Genomic DNA, 20,106 nt, shown 5'->3' on the forward strand with positions numbered 1-20,106 from the left:
CACAGAGATTCACTGATTTAGGCAATGTGTCAATGCTCATCCTAGTGCAGATTCGCCGATTTAGGCAGCACACCAACAAACGGCAGATTCACATGTTTTTTTACCAAATGAAGATTCACTAATTTAGGCAGCATTAGTGCAGATTCACCGATTTAGGCAGCACGTCTTATTGGTGTAGATTTGCCGATTTAGGCAACACCGATCACAAAATCATGCTACAGTGAGTGGCCACCACTGTAACTGGTATGATTTTGTTACCCGGGTCTACGAAATGAAGGATATTTGGATTTGGATTTAGAGTTGGTATATGATGATTTTTTGTCGCGATAGTATTTATGGAATGGACATTGAGATTGATGAAAATTGATTATTGAATGATGAGAGTGACCAATGATATTCTGATTCATCACGGTATGACATATACTGCTTATTCTAGTGGTATGGGACACTAGAATAAGCAGTATGTGGATGACGGTAGGCATAAGCAATGTTGTCTAATTTTATGGATTTTTCTTTTACTATTTGATACAGATTTTTAATCATTGTTTTTTACAAGTATTGTTTGCAGATTTTTATCTTCGCAACTAAGGACAGTTGCTTTCCAACGGAGAGGCTCGGGGGGTTCACTATGTGTAAAACTACCATATCACGTGCATTCAAGACATGTTTGTAAAACCCCTTATCTGTGAACTTTGTTAAGAATATAATGTACCCTTTTCTTTAAAAATCTGTAAGTTTTTTTCAAATTTGAAAAAATAATGCCCTTCTGTATATATATTTCTATAAGTTTCAAGAACTTTAAATACCCTTCTGTTGAACTCACGTGATAGGTTACATTCATATTAGGTGACCTCCCCGGGCGGAGAGGTATGTTATAGAATTGATATTTTATTATTTATTGCAGCTGACATGTGGAAAAGACTAGACCGAGCTAGGCTATGCGAATGGAAATATATATGTATATATATTGTACATATATGCGAATGTATATATATATGTATATATATATATATTGTACATTTTATTATTCAAGTGCTCTTTATGAGCTTTGGCCATTTATGACCGGCCGGCCAGTTTTGTAATCACTTTGACCATTCAAGAAATCTATAAATGAAATACGTGCAAGAGGGAAATGGTCACTCTTGCACAGGGGGAGATTGTCCCCAGTGCTTGTGTGTTTCTTCTCTCCTCTCCTCCCTCCTCTCTCGCCGTGCCGGCGTAGCACTCTGCTCTAGGAGGTGCGCCTGCACGTGCTCGCTTAGTCTGTCTCGCTCTCTGCCTCTCTCTTGTCAAATTTGCTATGGCGTTTACGAGTACACGATTGTGCAGGTATGAAGATCTATTGATTTATTATCTGTAGTATGTTTTTTTATGTATTTTGTAGGGACACTGCGCCTCCGTCTGTAGCAGGTCTGGTCTTCGCTTGTAGGAAATTCAAGGTGCATTTGATTGTGCACAAGTTTTTTGTGTTGACAGCTAATAATCTATTGCCAGAGGTAGTGCTACAGTTGAAGCTAGGAAGGAGGATTATGAAGTGGGTGTTGGAGCTGCAAGAGTTTGAGTTTGAGTTCAAGGTAGATCACACGAGTCGGTCTCACTTGGCGGACATTCTTGTCAGCAAGGCTGTTGATTTGCCAGCCTATCCAAGGGCGGTGCTAGGAAGGAGGATTATGAAGTGGGTGTTGGAGCTGCAAGAGTTTGAGTTTGAGTTCAAGGTAGATCTTACTTGGCGGACATTCTTGTCACCAAGGCTATTGATTTGACAGCCTATCCAAGGGCGGTGCAAGATGAAGCTAAGGAAGAGCCGAATTTGGAGGATGCTTTTATGTTGTGGTTTGATGGAGCGTATCAAAGGGTAGTACAGAAGGTAGGAGGAGGTGTGATGATACACGACCCACACGGCAAAGCTATATTTTTGAAGGCATATGATCTAGAGAATGTCCACACCAATAATGAGGTGGAGTATCTCACTCTGCATTTGGGTCTAAAGCAGTGTATAGAGTTCAGCCTTTCAAGGTTGGTGGTGAAGGGAGAAGCATTGCTAGTGATCAAGCAACTGTTAGGCCAATGGCAGGTAAGACGAGATTCATTGAAGCATTGGTTCTTTTCCAGCAAGAAGATGATGAAGTCTTTTGAAGAGGTCCAATTCAAGCATGTGAGAATAAAGCAGAACCAAGAGGCGGATCAACTAGCAAGTAGCAAAGTACAGGTGCATGTTGCAAGTTTATATGTGGCCCCAGCCACTTATGCAGGTATGGAGACTCTAAAGGAGATTGAAGGTTTTTTGGGTACAGGGAAATGTCCAGAGGGTTTGTCTAGGCTGCAAAGGAGAAGAGTGGTGCAAAAGGCCCACAAATTCACACTGGTAGGTGAAGATCTTATGAACTATGGGCGTGATGGAGTGCTTAGAAGGGTGTTGTACAAAGAAGAGATAGGAATGGTGCTGGAGCAGTGCCACGAAGAGAGCGGACATCAAGGCAAAGACCAAGTTCTGTTTTGAGTGCTTAGAGCAGGCTTTTGGTGGCCTTCCATAGTGAAGGATGTGCATTACTAGTGCAAGATGTGCCACGAGTGTCAAACTATAGGTGAAAGACGTCTGGTAGTAGAGTCACAAGGCGTCATCATTACACAAAGCGCTTTTGAGAAGTGGGGTCTGGATGCCATAGGTCCTCTCCCAAAGTCTACGAGCGGTAAGAAGTATGTGGTGGTAGCCATTGACTACCTTACAAGGTCGAGGCCAAAGCTGTGAAGGAAATAAATGCTAATGTGGTGGCTCAGTTTGTGTCTTATAACATCTGTTTCCGTTTTAATGTTCCATGGGTGTTAGTTTTTGATAGGGGTTAGGGATTTAGAAGCAAGCTCATGAGTGCATTAGTGGAAAAGTTAAAGATTCAGCATCGGCTTTCCTCGCCCGATCACCCCCAATGCAATGGTCTAGTTGAGAGTGCTAATGGTCAAATCGTCAAGATGTTAACAAAGTATGTGTACAAGCAAGAAGCTGAGTGGGAGACAAATCTAGAGAAGTGTCTCTGGGCGTATAGAAGGTCCTATAAAGTAGCCACAAATTTCACTCCATTCCAGCAAGTCTATGGTAAGGAGGCTGCGTTGTTGGTGCATGCACAACTACGTGCTTTGAATGGTATGTGGCGTGTCAATGCCACCCAGCAAGGAGTTCTACATGATCGGATAGCCAGTTTAGAGGCTTTGCAGATGGATAGAGAGGCAACGGTAGACTACTATGTGAAGCAGAGAGAGAAGCGGGTTGCCAAGTTTAATCAGAACCTTCCAGATAAGAAGATAGAAGAAGGAGACCTGGTCATGAAGTACAAAAGCTACCTGGATTTCACATTCCAGAAGAAGTGGACAGGTTCATATAAAGTGCAGAAAGCCTTTCCGAATGGGACCTACCAGCTGGTAAGAGAAAATGGCAAGATTCTTAGGAACAGGGTGAATGGTGTGCGGCTCAAATTATATTTGAAAGAAATCTAGTGCCTAAGGTGCAACAAATTGTAGTCAAGGGGGGTGGACAACCCACCTAAAGCATGTAATGTGCGAGAGAAAAGAGATGAAGCTTTTGTACATAGCCTGTACATACAATTATGGTTTAGTGAGTGCTTTCAATCATCAGTCTAGTGTGCCAGTTTTAAAGTTTTGTACATGTGCTTTTGGTCGAACATAAATGTTTGACAAGGGGGCTGGGAAATGATGGTGTAGCCAAAGTTGGTCAAAGCTAGGAGATGGTCTATGCCAAGAAAAGGTGGCAAATAAGTGCAGTGCAGAAGGCTAGGACAGGTACCAAAGCCCTAGGCAGCCAAAGGATAGCGAAAAAGTATGCCTGAGGCAGTTTTTAGACCAAAAGTGCAACGGGATGGTCCAGATGGGGTAGCAGATGAAGATGTTTGAAGTGTCCTATCACTGTCCTAAAATGTAGTGTTCAGTGTGCTCTAGAATCCGGTCTAGACGGCTCGTCAAACAGAGCCCCGGTGTGCAAGATACTAAATTTTAAAAGAAGAGTGTGTAGCAGATCCCCCACGGGCAGGGAAGCTGGGGACAGGTGGCCCAGGGAGGTGTTAGTGGATGGATGTGTAGTGCTCGAGTTACGGAGCATGCCTGTCTTCTCGGATTGCGAATCGAAGCTCTGATTAGCAAGTTATGGTCGATTCAAATTTTCACGGCGGATCCGGGTCTGAGCCCACATGACCACATTGGAGGATGCGCCATCTGGAATCTTTTTGGCCTTGCCAAGGTTCCCGGTAATAGTGTGCATCATAAAGAGCCATCACAAATTGACAACACATTAATCGGGTTCTTGGGCAGTAAGATATGGCAAGTCGAAGTTGGTGACAGGTGATAGGAAAGACATTGTAGGTAATTTCCTCGATTTTTGGATGGCCTTGGATAGGGGGCTCAAAACGGGCAGAAGGCGGCAAGACTTTCTCGACCCGAGACCGGCACAATGGAAATCGGACGGATTTTGTGGCTAGGAAAACTGGCCTCTGGGTAAAATATGGCAGACTTGTGAAGTGGGGCCATAGCAAATGAGTGTGAAGGGTTTTTTTATATATGAAAAAAAGGCCATGAAGACTACCCAAAGGAGGGCTACTTCCATGTGGCATAGGAAGAAATCCCACATGGAGAGCTACATGCCACGAGTCACGGTATTTGACCCAAAAAAAGGCCTTCCCATTGGCACCACAAAGGTGGGCGAGCTCCATTGAGCTGTGGGTGATGGCGGACCCCCGAGGGGGCACTGCGTTGGATGTCCCGCGGCCTTGTTGGGCGCATTGTTGTGGGTTTTGGTCGGGTGGGGCGGCACGGTGACGGCGTCTGCATAAGGGCGAGGGATTTCATTAACATAATCATGATCGGGGGATTAGGTAAATAACTATAGTATTTACATAAAAAAATCACGTGATCACATTAATTGTTAATGTGACTTTGATTTTGACCTGCAAAAACCTATAGCACCGGTTAGCCCTCCGCGCTTTTTCAATTTCCCTACGGGGCCCGCCGGGCTCTTTCATTTTCCCGGCGGGCCCGCCGTGTATATGCAGTAGCCAAGCGGGCCCGACGGGAAATTGAAAAAGCCCGGTGGGTGTAATTATATATAGTAAATAAAGTGCTAACCCTGGACTTTTAGCTAGGCAAATCCTTGGGGAGTGTATCCGAGTGCCGGGTATTTTCATCTCTTTGTGAATTGACTTAAGGTTACAGAGTCACAGATCCTTTTTTTGGGCGAACGTGATTGTTAATTCGGTAATCACTTCTAAAAAATTTTAATTCGTTTACCGACATAAAGGTACGAAACCAAAACAACTGAAAACTTGGGGAATCATGCTCATTGCAAAGAAGCCATTGGTCCAAATGAGGGCTGTAATTGGTTTTAGAAGATGAGCATATGAAAATGACGAGTCAATAGTCAAGGGTCGGATGTCCTCTACTAGTGTACCGGGCATATAAAGATCCTTCAAGTTTTACATTTGAGTTGATTTACAATATAAGATATATAATCCTTGATTGGGTTAAAATAACTTTTATATATTGAATTGGTTGCATGGGTGGGCTACAATCCTTCACTGTGTACAAGTAGTCCCCAATTGGGTGATTATGTTGAAGATTTATTTGCGTTAGTTCATGCATTGGTTTATACAGAGAGTACATTGTGTATTATGATATATTATTAGTGCATGAAATGACCAATCATATATTTTATTGCTTTCGTTTGTTTTTTTGTAGCAAATGAAATTAGATGTGTCTTATTGTTTGCAAATCAAAGTGGACATATAAATAATCATTGTAATAATAATTGATAGAGAGATTCATAGCATTGCTATGGTTATTACGCCATGTATAGACTACATTGCAATGTGTATGGTTGTTCACAATATAGGTGATCGATATGTGGATTGACTAGCATGCATTGAAAATCTCATATTGTGCATCATGGTTACTTTCATATTGAATGGTTTTTAAATTATAATATATATTGAAAATAGAAAAAATGTTTTCAGAACTGAACATCTTGTTCTTTTGTCTTCAGTTTTAATTTAAAAGCAATGGAGCAAAATGTGGGCACAAGTGGTACGAAGAAGCCAAAGAATAAAAAAGCACCTAGCAAAGAGTGGGATTATGCTCACAACATATGCGGCCGATATATGGAGTGGCAATGTAAATTTTGTCACACAACAAAATCTGGCGGGGCACCACGTATTAGGGATCAATTTCTTGGTAGCTCTAAAAACAATTGTAGAAAATGTGAACATTCTCAGGCACCTGCAGTTGCAAAGCGTTTGAGAGAAGAGCTCGCCAAAAAGGGTGGCAAGTGACGACAGATATATAGCTCTGTGCCTTCGAATCAAGAATTCTCAGAGCCAAATATTAACTCCGCAGATCCTGTTGTGACACCAACTAACCTTGGAGAACAACCTGCGCAAGGAGAGGAAATTCCAGGCAGTGTTCCTTTTAAACATCACAATGAAGGTGGACTTTGTCAAATGCGTCAAAAATCATTACATCAAAGCTTTTGAGTGCAGTCTCTAGAAGAAGCACAAATAGCACTCGCCAAAGCAATATTCTTTACTGGAAGTACTTTGGTCATGGTAGACAGCAATCATTGGAAGGCTGCTTGGAAGAAAATCGGTGAGTTTGGTCCAGGATTTTCAGCTCCTTCTTATCACACGATAAGAAATGTTTTCTTGGACAAATGTTACATCAAAGTCAAAGAGCGTGTTGGCAAAATAATACTTGGGAATATTTCGCTTTCAGGATGTACGATTGTGAGTGATGGCTGGTCAAATGTTTAGAGGAGACCGTTGATCAATGTAATGCTAGTTTGTCCAAGGGGAGAAACGCTTATAAAGGCGATTGATAGTTCTGGTGCAATTAAAAGTTGCAAATATATTTCTGAGGTCTTGATTAATGTAGTTAAAGAAATTGGTGTTGAACATGTCGTTCAAGTTGTGATGGACAACACAAAGAATTGTAAAAATGCCAGTAAATTAATAAAAAAGTGCTTTCCACACATTTTTTCCAATGGTTGTAATACGCACAGGTTGAACTTGGTGCTGAAAGATTGGTACACTAGCGAAGAAACCACATGGTTCACCAAAATAATTGATACAGCACGTCAGGTTGTGAAATTTATCTTGAAACGACAAAGAGTGCTCGATTTGTATAGGATGCACATGTCAGTGACACTGAAACTTCCTGCTGAAACTCGGTTATGCACACACTTTTATACCTTGGAATCACTTCTCCGTAATAAATGTGCTGTGATTGACACATTCAATTACGTGGCCTTTGATGAATGGCAACTTGAGCAGAAAGAAACAGTGAAAGATAAAATTACATGTCTACGTGGCAATGTAAACAAGGTTGCTTGGTAGAGGAGTGTAATGGATGCTTACCATGTAATGATTCCCGTTATGTTTGCAATCCGCAATCTTGATCAAAGGGCGCCAAACTTGGGCAAAGTGTGGATGACATGGTGGTGAGTCCAACAGAGTCTTGAAAATCCTGAAGAGCTGAAAGAGTCTGTAGTAGAGAAGGAGTGGCGATTACCATTCTCTGGCAAACAACGGAAAATTTTGGCTAAGTATTTTTATGCAAGGTGGAAGAGCGCTCATAGTCCACTCCATAGCGTGGCTTACATGCTCGATCTAGAGTATTGGAATTTAAATTTGATGTCCAATACGGAGGTGGTAGGTGATTTCTATCACGTGGTCAACACGTTTTACTCCTTTTGCGAATGACTTTGTACAAGTAATGGCAAAAGAGCAACCTGCATGGAAGTGGTGGATGATGAATGGTGGAGAGCATTACTCTACCTTACGTCCTCTTGCAATGAAAGTACTCGCACAATGGGCAACAAATTCAAGTACAAAGAGAAACTAGAGTATGTACAAGTATGTTCACAGCACTATTCATAACATACTATTAGCAGATAGAGCAGAGAAATTAGTGTATATGTATTGCAACGAAAAGATACTGAATCACATCGAAAGTGCTAGCTACGAGGTGGAAATGCCAACTTGGTTGTATGATTGTCAAAACAAAGATGAAGAAGATTTCAATGTTGGTATATCTCAATGCACTGTAGAGGAAATAGAAGAGAATTTGATAATAGATGTGGAGGTTGAATTACAAGGAGAACCATAACACTCAGACTTAGAACCAGATAACAACTCAACTAATTCAATATAGCTTGAGAGTAGAATGAGTAAACGTCAAAAACCATTGTAAAAGAACTTGTATTCAAATGTGTTTTGAGTAATTACAATGATTCATATTCTCGATAGTACATAGTTTATCACGATATTACATAGTTTGTCGATCTCAATTGTATTTCCTTGAAGCAACATCTTACTCATCAAACAGATTTCTAATTGTGCTAGGGGTTTCTGGTCGTGCTTGCTTGAATTTATATTCGTTTGCCATGCCAAACATAATATATATTCCTTGTGGAATATCTTGTGAATAGATTGCACATCGACTATTGTTTTGCATCAAACCAATAAGACAAACTAAATGATAATAGTGACCACATGTTAATGTATAGTACCCACTCCATCCATCAAAATTCATGTAGCAAACTAGACATTGGGAAGATGAGGATGCATTTGAAGTAGACAAGGGGACCAACTCCGGATGCAAGAGAAGGTGGTTGATGTGTGTCCTTTGTACATGTGTTGGATTCAGTCGTTGTGTCACATTTTGAACGTCCTAACTTAAGCGATGAATACTTTTCTCCATCCAGACTTGTGAGGGTTGTGGTGTCTGGGTGGCTATAGAAAGACGTGTTATTTCTGCATCTTTCTCTGCCAACTGGGTCATGTAAATATCCTTCTCTCCCTTTAACTGTAGGTTGGTGCCTTCCACTATCAATGCCGGCTCATCTCGGGTGAAAGTGACACAACTCTCCCTTAAATCATGAGTGGCAACAGTTGTCTCCTTTCTTGAGAAGTCTGCTGGTTGCTGTTGCACAAAGTGAACATATAACATTTTGGCAAAATATAGCGCACAATCTGCATTGTGCAGGGGATGGCCATAAACCTCCAAATAAATCCTCTCAACGTTATCTTTGATACCATCATGGTTGCACTTAGAAACCTTCCACCTTCCTTTCTTGATCTCTGCGTCCTCACATGGCCATATTGTCTTGATCATGTCCTTTGTCACTTCTTTATTGATCTCTTTCCAGTGCATATGGTTTGGATTTGCACACTTTGAGAGTCGGTGAGCAGTACGTGTCGCTTGTTGTGCCGACATGCCATGTGCCAGAGACTTCATGCGTTGAAATGCATTAACAGCCGCTTGTTGTTGATCATCAGGCAATGATTGGGTGCCAATATCTTGTTCTTGATCGGCCATTTTCTCTTAGAGCTGCAGTCAACAGAGTGGAAAATATTCAATATCATTGGCAAATATATATTCTCACTCATTGGGACACTGCACAGAATCCACTAAATCAAACCACAACAAATGCGACTAATTGAACCACAAGGCAAATTTGAAATGCTGACAGTTAAACGATAGACAAGTACGAAGCACATATATTTTGGCGCCTTCATGGATTGGTTGACGTGCCAACTTTCTCAACATGTCTTCAAGAGATAAGCGCACGTCTTCTGGTGCTGCTTCGTTAGCGTTCTCCTCGCTTGGCTAGAAGAAGGCATCTAGCATCTCCTCCATGCCGTCGTCTTGTGTCTGTAAGCCCTCCTCTTCTTCCATCCTTGGCTCTGGATTGGTCGGACCTTCACGCATAATCCTTTTTCTCTCTCTCTCAGATGTAGGTGTTATGTCGCGAAAATCAATGCCCGTTCCGTAGGAGTCGTATCGTAGATTCTGTACGGTTTCCCTAGCAAACTCTCCGTACAATGTTTTCCTCCATGTTAGTTGATGACGTTTCCATCAACAATGATTATGAATGTTGTCTCAATATATATACTCCTCAGAATGTAAACTACTTCACATTCTCTAGCCTTTCCCGATCTCCGCACACCTCGGTCCAGAGGTGTACGGAGATCAAGACCACCGGATCAAAATCTCGTTTTTATTGATCAAATCCTATATAGATGACACATACGTGCACACCCAAGTACGTGTACATGACAATGCATGTAGCGGGCAAAACCCCTTTGCCTCTTTTAGTTCCATAGTCTCTTCTAGAGGGAGAGAGAGAGATAGAGAGATAGTTTCTGTCCTTTTCGCACAATGGTCAGCATCCAAGCTAACTCTTTCACCACTACTTTCTCTATCTACTACTATCTCTCTCTCTCTCTCTCTCTCTCTCTCTCTCTCTCTCTCTCTATTTCTCTCTCTCTCTCTCTCTATCTCCTTATCTCTAACTCTAATTTTCTCTCTTTCTTCTCTCTCTCTCTCTCTCTATCCCTACTATCCATCTCTCTCTCTCTCTCTCTCTCTCTCTATCCCTACTATCCATCTCTCTCTCTCTCTCATTCTCTATTTCTCTCTCTTTTTCTCTCTCTCTCTATCTCTTTCTCTCTCTCTCTCTCTCTCTCTCTCTCTCTCTCTCTATTTCTCTCTATTTCTCTATCTCTATCTCTCTTTCTCTCCCTATTTCTCCCTCTCTCTCTCTCTCTCTCTCTCTCTCTCTCTCTCTCTCTCTCTATATATATATATATATATACACACACACACACACATACATATATATATATATACATACATACATACATATATATATATATATATATATATATATATACATACATCACTCTCTCGCTCTCTCTAGATCTCTCTCTCTCTATCTCTCTCTCTATCTCTCTACTTCCCTATATCTCTCTCTCTTTCTCTATTTCTCTCTCTCTCTCTCTCTCTCTCTCTCTCTCTCTCTCTCTATTTCCCTCTCTCTCACTTTCTCTCTCTCTCTACTTCCCTCTCTCTCTCTCTCTCTCTCTCTCTCTCTCTCTTTTTAATTTCCTACACAGACACACACACACACACACACATTTCTCTCTCTCTCTCTCTCTCTCCCTTTCCTACACATACACACACAACAATATAGCTTGAGGGAGAGAGAAAGAGAGAGAGAGAGAGAGAGAGAGATGGGGGCGGGCCGGGGGGAGAGGGGGGGGAGGGAACAATACCTGCACTGCAGGTTTCCAAGAAGCAAGGGCTAGATCTGTGCGCGCAGGCGAAAATGATCGTCTGCGCGCGGGTGGGATTTTTTTTTCCAATTTTTTGAGCGTCGATTTATGCATTGATATATGCATCGATATGCGCGTGGAAATACGTGTGGTTGCTATGCAATTTCGATGGACATTGGCACGTGTGTTGCCACGTACATATCGACGCATATATATTGACGTCCGCCATGCGCGTCGAAATGTGCATCAAAAGGTACGTCGCATCGAAATACTACGCGTCGAAAAGCGCGTAGAGTGTTGTAGTGGAAAAGCAAAACTCTTCTCTAGAGGAGGCCGTATTTGAGTCGAAACCATCAGCACAGATCAAATATGCACAGCAGCAACAATCACATACGATAAAGGTGCAACAAGCTGAGTTTAACTTGAGGGAGACCAATCCCAAGCTAGCACCACAGGCAGGGAGGATGAACATGTTACACTCAGAGAAGACAAACACTTACGATCTTGTTGAGAGAATGGACTACCTTTATGTGAAGATGGTAAAAGCTAGAGGTCTGGTAGCCAAAGATATCACTGGAAGCTCTGACCCTTGGTAATGTCTCAGTAAAGACCCGTGTCGTGGAGAAGACACTCAATCCCAAGTGGAATCAAGTGTTTGCCTTTGGGAAAGACAAGTTCCAGGCCCCTCTATTGGAGCTCTATGTCAAAGAAAAGGATACTATAAAGTATGACTTTCTTGGGTATTTAGGACACGGGTTCCACCAGATAGCGCTCTTGCACCACAATGGTACAAGCTGGAGGGCAAGAAGGGACATTCTGCAAACCTTGGGGAGATTATGGTCTTGGTGTGGAGAGGCACTCAAGCTGATGAGGCCTTTCTAGAAGCTTGGCAAACTGATTCTGGCGGACATCCTGCTGCAAAGTCAAAGGCCTACTTGCCCCCTCGGTTATGGTATCTTTGAGTAAATGCGATTGAAGCTCAGGATCTTCTTCTTCCTGGTGACAAAACAAAAACCGGATTCCTAATGTCAGAGCGAAGGTAGAGCTGGGCTTTCAAACGGGACAAACACGTCCCTCGGGTAATTGCTCTAGTAACCCCGTTTGGAACGAGGATCTTATGTTTGTTGCTGCAGAGCCCTTTGAGGAGCAGCTGATTCTTACCGTAGAGAATCGTGTGTCTGCTAACAAGGACCAGGTTGTGGGAAAAGTGCAGATTGCTGTTGGGACTATAGAACGGCGGGTGGATCATCGCCAGGTCACCTCTCGCTGGTACAATCTAGAAAAGCACACAGTGCAAGAGAAGCCCGCAGAGGGTCAACCCAATCCCAATCAGCCTCCCAAGCCCAAAGACACTGGCAAGTTCATAGAATTCATCTCCGGGTTTGCTTAAATGGCGGATACCATGTTTTGGATGAGTCTACACATTACAGTAGTGACATGAGGCCAAGTGGAAAGCAGATATGGAAGCCTCCGATAGGAGTGTTGGAGCTTGGGATTCTGAGTGGGTCTGGGTTCTTGCCTATGAAGACCAAGGATCAACGAGGCACTACTGATGCCTATGTGGTTGCAAAGTATGGGCAGAAGTGGGTGAGAAGCAGGACAATAGTGGACAGCTTTGCGCCGCTCTGGAATGGGCAGTACACATGGGAGGTGTATGACCCACGTACAGTTTTGACTGTTGCTGTGTTTGATAACTCACATTTGATGAATGGAATGAATGAGAAGGGGGGAGGCCCCAAGGATGGAAGGATAGGGAAAGTGAGAATAAGGCTTTTGACACTAGAGAGCGATAGAGGGAGAATCATCATCCTCAATACAGGGCTTGATTAAACTAGTGATGATCTTGACACCTTTATAATTGGCATAAGTAGTCAGATAAGTCCCTGGTTCATCAGATTTGTGCTCTTTAAGGATATCAAGCATTAGCCCACGAAAAATGTTAAAAGTAATTTGAGCAACCACTAGTTGTTTAGCATGTCCCCCTAACCAAGATCAAATGAGGGATAAATAAAAGTCCACCAATTTTTCAGGGAAGAGTTGATCAAGGTGGTTGAGGATACACCAGATAGCATGGCCAAACCACATGATACTGGACTCACAAGCGGATTTGGGGTCAAGGAATTTGTATACACATTTTAGATAGAGCCAAAAAACATTCCAAATAGATTCAGTGTAGAAGTCAATATTGCTTTTAGCAAACTCTATGTTGCCTTTTGTATGAATGTATAACACTGCATTAGAGGAGCACTTAGAATGGTCAACAAAGTTAAGGTTGAAGGGGGATTTCATGAGTTCTCCTTTGTCTAAAAACTATCCTCCTTTCAAGATTTTGATTCTGCGATCTTCAATCATGGATGCTGGAAGATTAGCCAAATAAACTGAAGTTTCACTAAGGATTGGTGCCAAAAAGGCTTTGTTGGGGAGGACCCAAACCTGATGGTCCATAGAAAAGGACTCACCTTCAATTTGCCTAACTGGTAAAAAAGGAAAAACTTTAGAAATTTTGGGCACCATTTCTAAAAGGTTAGTGTCACTGAGGGAGCAAAGGTTGTTATGAAATTCCGATGGCTTCCAGAGCAGCACTATCTCTACGAAAGATGCCCCACGTTGGAGGGATAGATGGAGTAGTGGGGGCATTGATGAAATTTGGGTTGAGACCACATAACTTCTTGTGAAAGTTAGATAATCAAGCCCCTAATGAAGAGAACTGAGCTAGTTCTTGTTGGTATTGTAACAAAAGTATGGGTAGTTGGGCAATGTATTGGACAATCATAGAAACCCTATCTTTGGTGTCTTTGTCTAAAGTAGCCAATATTTTGACCCAATCGTTAAAAGAAAGCATGTGCAAGATAGAAGACTTTTTATCCGTAGCTACATCCAATTCATAAATAAGTTGAGAAGCATCCAGGTTGCTTATACATCTGAGAACAAGGGAGGTTGCTATAGAGAGGGTTTCAGAAGCTAATTACATGCCTTGTGAGAGAGCAAGAGATTACTTAGGATAAGAGGCTACAATGCTCTTGGCCTTTCTCACAAGAAAATGTCTAGATCTACTAGCCAGGGCGTTTTTAGGAGGATGGTCCTTTAACTAAAATCTAATTTGTTCTAAGATTCTTGTTTGATTCTTTGGGTCATGGACTAGCCCTGCAACCATAGTCATGAGCAAGTATCCAAAATTATAGTCTAAGAAGGAGCATCTAACACTAGCCAACCTAAATAGAAGTTTTAGACAATGGGTTCAGCTTAGCACTATAATTCAATAAAAATCCTAAAGCCAGCGTCCTGGTTCAGCAAAGGAGAAGACCCCAAAGCTAGAGGAGTCTTTCATGGATGAGCTTGTGAAGGGAATCCAAGAGTTAAACATCAATTTGAAAGCTGTGAATCTTGAAGAAAAAGGTTCATTATCTCGATCAAAACAAGGCGGTCCACAGAGGTGAAGTGGAAATCAAAATTGCATGTGGTGCGACACTCTCGATCATGTTAGGAGTGAGTGCGATGAATTTGCAGAAGCAAGCATAAAGACGTGTTTTTTTGGAAGGCTGGGCTGATACATCCACGGGAAACGAGTTTGCCTCTAAAGACTAAATATGAGAAAGGTGGTATGAAGAAGAGTATGGAAGAGATGTTGCAAGAACATCATGCAAGTGTAGTTGAAGCATTGATTTATGGAGTGAAAATTGAAAGAAAATAACACGAAAAACCAATTAAAGTTTCTCACAAAAAGGTAACTTTCTGGCCATATGCTATGACAACAACACAAAAATGAAAAGGTCGGATATCAAAAGCTATGTCAAATGGGAAACAAAATTAGAAAGACTTTTGGGTGGGCAAATCCTGTAGACTCCCTCTCAGTATACGCATATATAGCAAGGTCTCAAAACAATAAGGCTTTTGTAGAAGAAAAGCAAAAAAGGGAAGAGGATGTCGTAGGAACTTTGAAGAAGATAGCTAGTCAGGTGTACTGAAGGAAAAAAATTCTAGCTCATGCATGGCTCCTATCCCACCTGAAGTCCCAATGGATGAAGCCGAGAAGGAGAATAAGGAAGGAAAAGCTCCGTGTCCATCATATGAACTAAGATCTCATACTGAACAAGAAACTGATGTAAAAAGGGTTCTTGACGAGCGGATTCTGAACAATCGGGTGGAGTTCACCCAAGGAGAAATCCTAGGTATTGCAAAGGGGGAATTTCATGACAGCATCATTGATCTTATTAAGAGGAAGCACCAAATATTGTACGGGCCTGAAAATGACCCAACCAGGACACACGGAGTGTAGAGCATTTATGAACAAGATGAAGCCGTCTTGAGCAGTGCTAATGAATAAGAATTTGGGGATGATGATGGGGAAGCATAGTGGACAATCACGTGCTTCCAAGGCGCGTAAAGCATGTAAGCTTTCATGAGGATGAGTATCATGACGACGTACCTTGCAGCCATTTTACATGGAATCATTGGGACAGGGCTACTACTGAAACTTTGGTGAAGATAGTAAATTTGGAAGAGCCGGTTTTTGCATTGGTAGATCATGGTTCGAAAGTAAACCTTATGTCAAAGAGTTTATATTTGAAAGGGAAGTGGCCTATTGATGTCGAACACGGGTGGCGTATCCGAGCCACTAATACACAATTAGGTGATTTGTATGGTGCATGTCCTAATGCTAAAATAATTATAGGGGATGTAAGCAATGAACATAATTTCATTGTGCAAGAGCATCCTCTCTTGATCTTATGATAGTATGTGTGTAGTGTACCCAAGTGGTTCATGTGTGAGTGTAATGTGTGCAAAGTATATCAAATTTGGATGGGTTGTGTTTTCAAAGTGGTTGTAAGCTTGTCATAGAAGGGGTGCATGCTAGAGGTCCTTTGCAAAGGTGTGTGATCGTCATCAATTGATGTTGAATTTGATGGTTGTTGGACTACCTATCTTTGGGTTTGTGGTTAGTATGCTGAGGGCTAGCCCTTTAGGGTTCTACAACTTTTGGTTTGATCGCTAATAGATGATGTGTCGTGTTTGGACGATTAGGACATACTGTGTAAAGCCACTTAGGTTAAGCCACTCTAAATTGTTCCAGTGCAACATTTGACCATTTTGGTCTGCTTAGAGTTAGTGACTTACAATTAGCAACTTTTTTTTTGGCCGCTATAATAGATTGCCATATTTAAAGTGTGAGAATAGGCCGTGTATAGCCGCTTAGGTTTGGCTGCTCCAAACCAGATTGTTGTAGCATCTGGCCATTTCAGTCTGCTTAGGGCTAGCAGCTTTTGATTTGGCGGCTAATAGATGGACACCGTGTTTGGACAGCTAGGGTACCTTATGTAGAGCCTCTCGCTTAAGAAACTCTAAATCGAATTAGGGGAGCATTTGGCCATTTCAATCTGCTTAGGGCTAGCCACTAAGGATTAGCGGTTTAAAGTTAACGGCTTGAGATTAGCAACTTTTGGTTAATTTGGATGCTAATAGCGTTAAGATACACCGTGTAAAGCCGCTTAGGTCTAGCCGCTCCAAATTGAATTAATATCATTAGGAAAAATATGAACCCTCTCAGGGGCCCTTTGGGATTAAGGTTAATTAGAGGCCAGCCAATGAGAAGAGGGTGGTGGACACACTCTATGCCCTCAAAAATGTAGGGGGACAAAGTAGTTTTACACTTTTTAAATGGGCTCTTACCTAGTGAGAAGGTGGGATGGGGGGCCTTGTTGATAATGAGCACGGGGTCGCCTCGAGGGATCAACGGTGCCAGTTCGATCCAAACGAGCGCGACCTAAAAAATTTAGCGCCTCTTCACAGTGCTCGCTGCTTGAGCCCCGGACCTCACCCTCAGACTCCCACGCTCTATCCAACTCGCCTAACACGCATCCGTACACATTATGCAAGTCCGTGCGTACATAAAGCTTGCTCCCCCCTGCTGCGGATATCCGACGGTCTAAAATCCGCGCGATGCCGAAAGCGCGCCTCTGCCGTAGATCCCTTGAACGTGACCCCGTGTCACTTATAAACGAGGGGTGGGGGGGCGGGGGGTGGGCCATATCGAACCTCCAACTTCCCTCCTTTTTCATCCGGTTTTGAAAAAATCTAAAAAAATTGAAATTTTTCAAAATTTTCAAAACTCAAATTTCATCTTCTTAAAACCCCCGAAAACTATTTTATGGTCAAAAAAGCATTTTTTGACCTCAAAAAGTCAAAACGTGTACCCAAAAACCCTAAAATTCAATTTTAAAAAAAAACTTTTGAAAAATATTTTTTTGCTATCCAGGGCTCCCCCAAAAGTAGTTATTAGGCAAAAAGTGCTTTTCTCTCTCTACAACCCCTTTTCCAAACCCCCTCCTTGGTTGCAACCATCACACTCATCCTCTACTCCAACACTCTATCTCTCTACACCATCTCCATTGCTGCAGCAAGGAAGCTCCTCTCTCCTCCCCTACCACCTTCCATTGCCACACCAAGCAAGGGTTATCCACCTTCTCCTCCCATTGCCACAAGGGTTAACCACCTTCTCATATCACTTTATTCCACCTACATTGTAGCAACAAGCAAGGTCCTTCTCCTCCTCCTATTTTTCTTTGCTCAACCATGGCCAACTCTACTTCGCAAAGGTGGCCAAAGGATAAGGTCACAGCACTTGCATGCCACAACACTAGAGGTGTAGATGATGAGTGGGTGCCACAAGAGTTCACAAAAAGTGCTTGGGTATACATGCAACCATCTGCTATTGGCCCTCATCGTGTGCGGAATCGTGCAAACTTGGATCTTCATTGGAAAGGAAAGCTCCTTGGCTTCAAGAACCGCAAAGACAAGGGGACCGTAGCCATTGTGCAACATGTTTTCTCAATGTCAACCATGCACTTGCAACAACCACCTCGATTTCCAACACATTGTAAGTACATGTTTTGAGAATACAAAGCTAGGTGTGAAATCACAGTGTAATGTTATTATGGATTCATACTTAAGATTTGTCATGAATTTATAGTCATATTTCCATCCACGTTGGTGGAGGAGCAGCCACTACATAGTCTCTCCGGCACATTCAATGCTATACATGCGGATATTGGAGCAATAATGTTCCCACATCTTTGCCCAACCAAACTGGTTCAAAGAAGGATTTTCTTCTATTCTTACTCCTATATTGTCCCTACTTCTACACAAGCGTTTGGAACGCTTGAACCCATCAAAGTAACTTCCTTATTAAGTATGGAGTGGCCGGTGCCAGATTTGTGGTCGGTAGCATCTTTCAAGCAAAATATGATAATGGATATCCAAAACTCTTTGAAATACTCTAAAGCTTCTAGGTCTGTGGGCTTGAGTTGGTGTTTGCCTATTCATTGTTTTGTGCACATTTTTAAAGAGTTTGGATTTGTGGAGACTACCACAATGCTTCTATGTAAATATGTGCATTACGAGGAATTAGGAAGGCTTTTAGAAGAGGACTGGGGTTTTGTGGAGGGCATGCACAACTGGGACCGGTACCATTGTAAGGTTGGAGCTTCAGGTATTGGAATGCGCTATTTGAAATCCCGCACCTCCTTGTACATACGATTTCTCTATGATCATTGGATGTGCAAGCTTGGAGTGTGGGCTCCCTTACAAAGTGTAGACGGCACTATTGCAAGCTTTGACATTGCAGTGAAGATGCCCAACGATGCATTGGACACAGTCCAAGTGAACAAGCATTGGACTCTCAGTAATGTTCGATAACATTTGGTTATTATGGGTTTTGAGGCCCTTCAACAAGCACAATTTTGTTTACAAGGTCACAAGGTGAGAATCCTTCCACCACATTTTCAATACATCATGGTTTGTCGATCATTGGATGCTTATGGTAATGAATGTCCGCAGATTGGGAAGAGAATGGAAGACAAATTGAAGGTTGAGGAGGACTGGGGGATGGATGGAACTATGCTATCGATCTTATAACTTTGTAACTCTTGCAATTTTCAAACTGATCCCCACTGTAATCAACATGATTTGCTTTGGCAAATCATGCCTTTGAATATAATTTTTTGCATTGGGATGAGAAATCATTTTTTGGTGAAAGTGCCTTTTTTTTAATGTCTTAAAAAAAGGGTCCATTATAAAAGGGGGGCCACCTAACTCATTCACTATTTTCACAGTTGCAACTCTTGAGCTCCTCCACTCTCTATCTACACCCCAGGCTAGACATGGATGCTTCCACAACCTCTGCATCTGCAGCCACATCCACCCCTTTGTCACGCTTCATCCTCTTCCTCGAGGACACCAAATACAAAGGGAAGTTGGACCTCCACACCTTTTTTACTCGTCTCCCTGACCTTGACGCCACAGTTGCCCTTCACATGGATGCATTTGCCGAGATTTTTGTGTTCATGGAGGAGCACATCATAAAATATTCTGTATCTATCCCCCCACATGCAGGGATCTGGGTGCCTTGCAATCTTTTGTGCTATATACACAAAGGTGATCGCCCATTCTCCAAGTGATTGCAACGATTCCAAGAAATTGCAACCGATGCAGGCCATTACTTGGACGAGCAAGCCCTAGGGGTGTCAGCGCTCAAGAAGCGCAAGTTGGGGGTGGAGTACCTTTCTCGGCTCGCAATATTTATCTTCTTGGTGAGCGAGGAACCTGATTTGGAGGAGCTCCGCTTACCACACCTTCAGGTTGAGTCCTTTATCAAGGACACTAAGGAGCAGCAGGTTATCCCCATGAACCTTGCAACGGAAGGAAAGGCACATTGGCTCGAGTACCCTAGGGGTCTTGAGGAAGTGGTTGAGAAATCCATAGTTGTGGCTGGCCCTAGTGACACTCCAATGCCACTACCACCGACGGATGTGGCTATCCCATAGGTAGAAATCAGCCGCTTCTCCTCAGTGTTAGTGGATGGGGAGGAGTATGTGTTCCTGCATGATTTGGAGAAAGCGTTTGGCTTGCGCATGGATGAATTCTTGAGCGTGCTATGCAACAGCACCAAATGTCCCTTAGACAATACGCCAGATGCCCTACAAAGCAAGCTCTTTCTAGATGG

At 42.5% G+C, this 20,106-nt stretch overlaps 1 pseudogene; it reads left to right on the forward strand.

Moving 5' to 3' along the window:
* Positions 1 to 1,300: 1,300 nt before the first annotated feature.
* On the forward strand, positions 1,301 to 18,732 carry LOC147457496 (FT-interacting protein 7-like; annotated as a pseudogene).
* Positions 18,733 to 20,106: the final 1,374 nt, after the last annotated feature.

This window comes from Adiantum capillus-veneris, chromosome 5, assembly GCF_014529385.1.
Source record: "Adiantum capillus-veneris isolate H3 chromosome 5, ASM1452938v2, whole genome shotgun sequence".
Lineage (NCBI taxonomy): Eukaryota > Viridiplantae > Streptophyta > Polypodiopsida > Polypodiales > Pteridaceae > Adiantum > Adiantum capillus-veneris.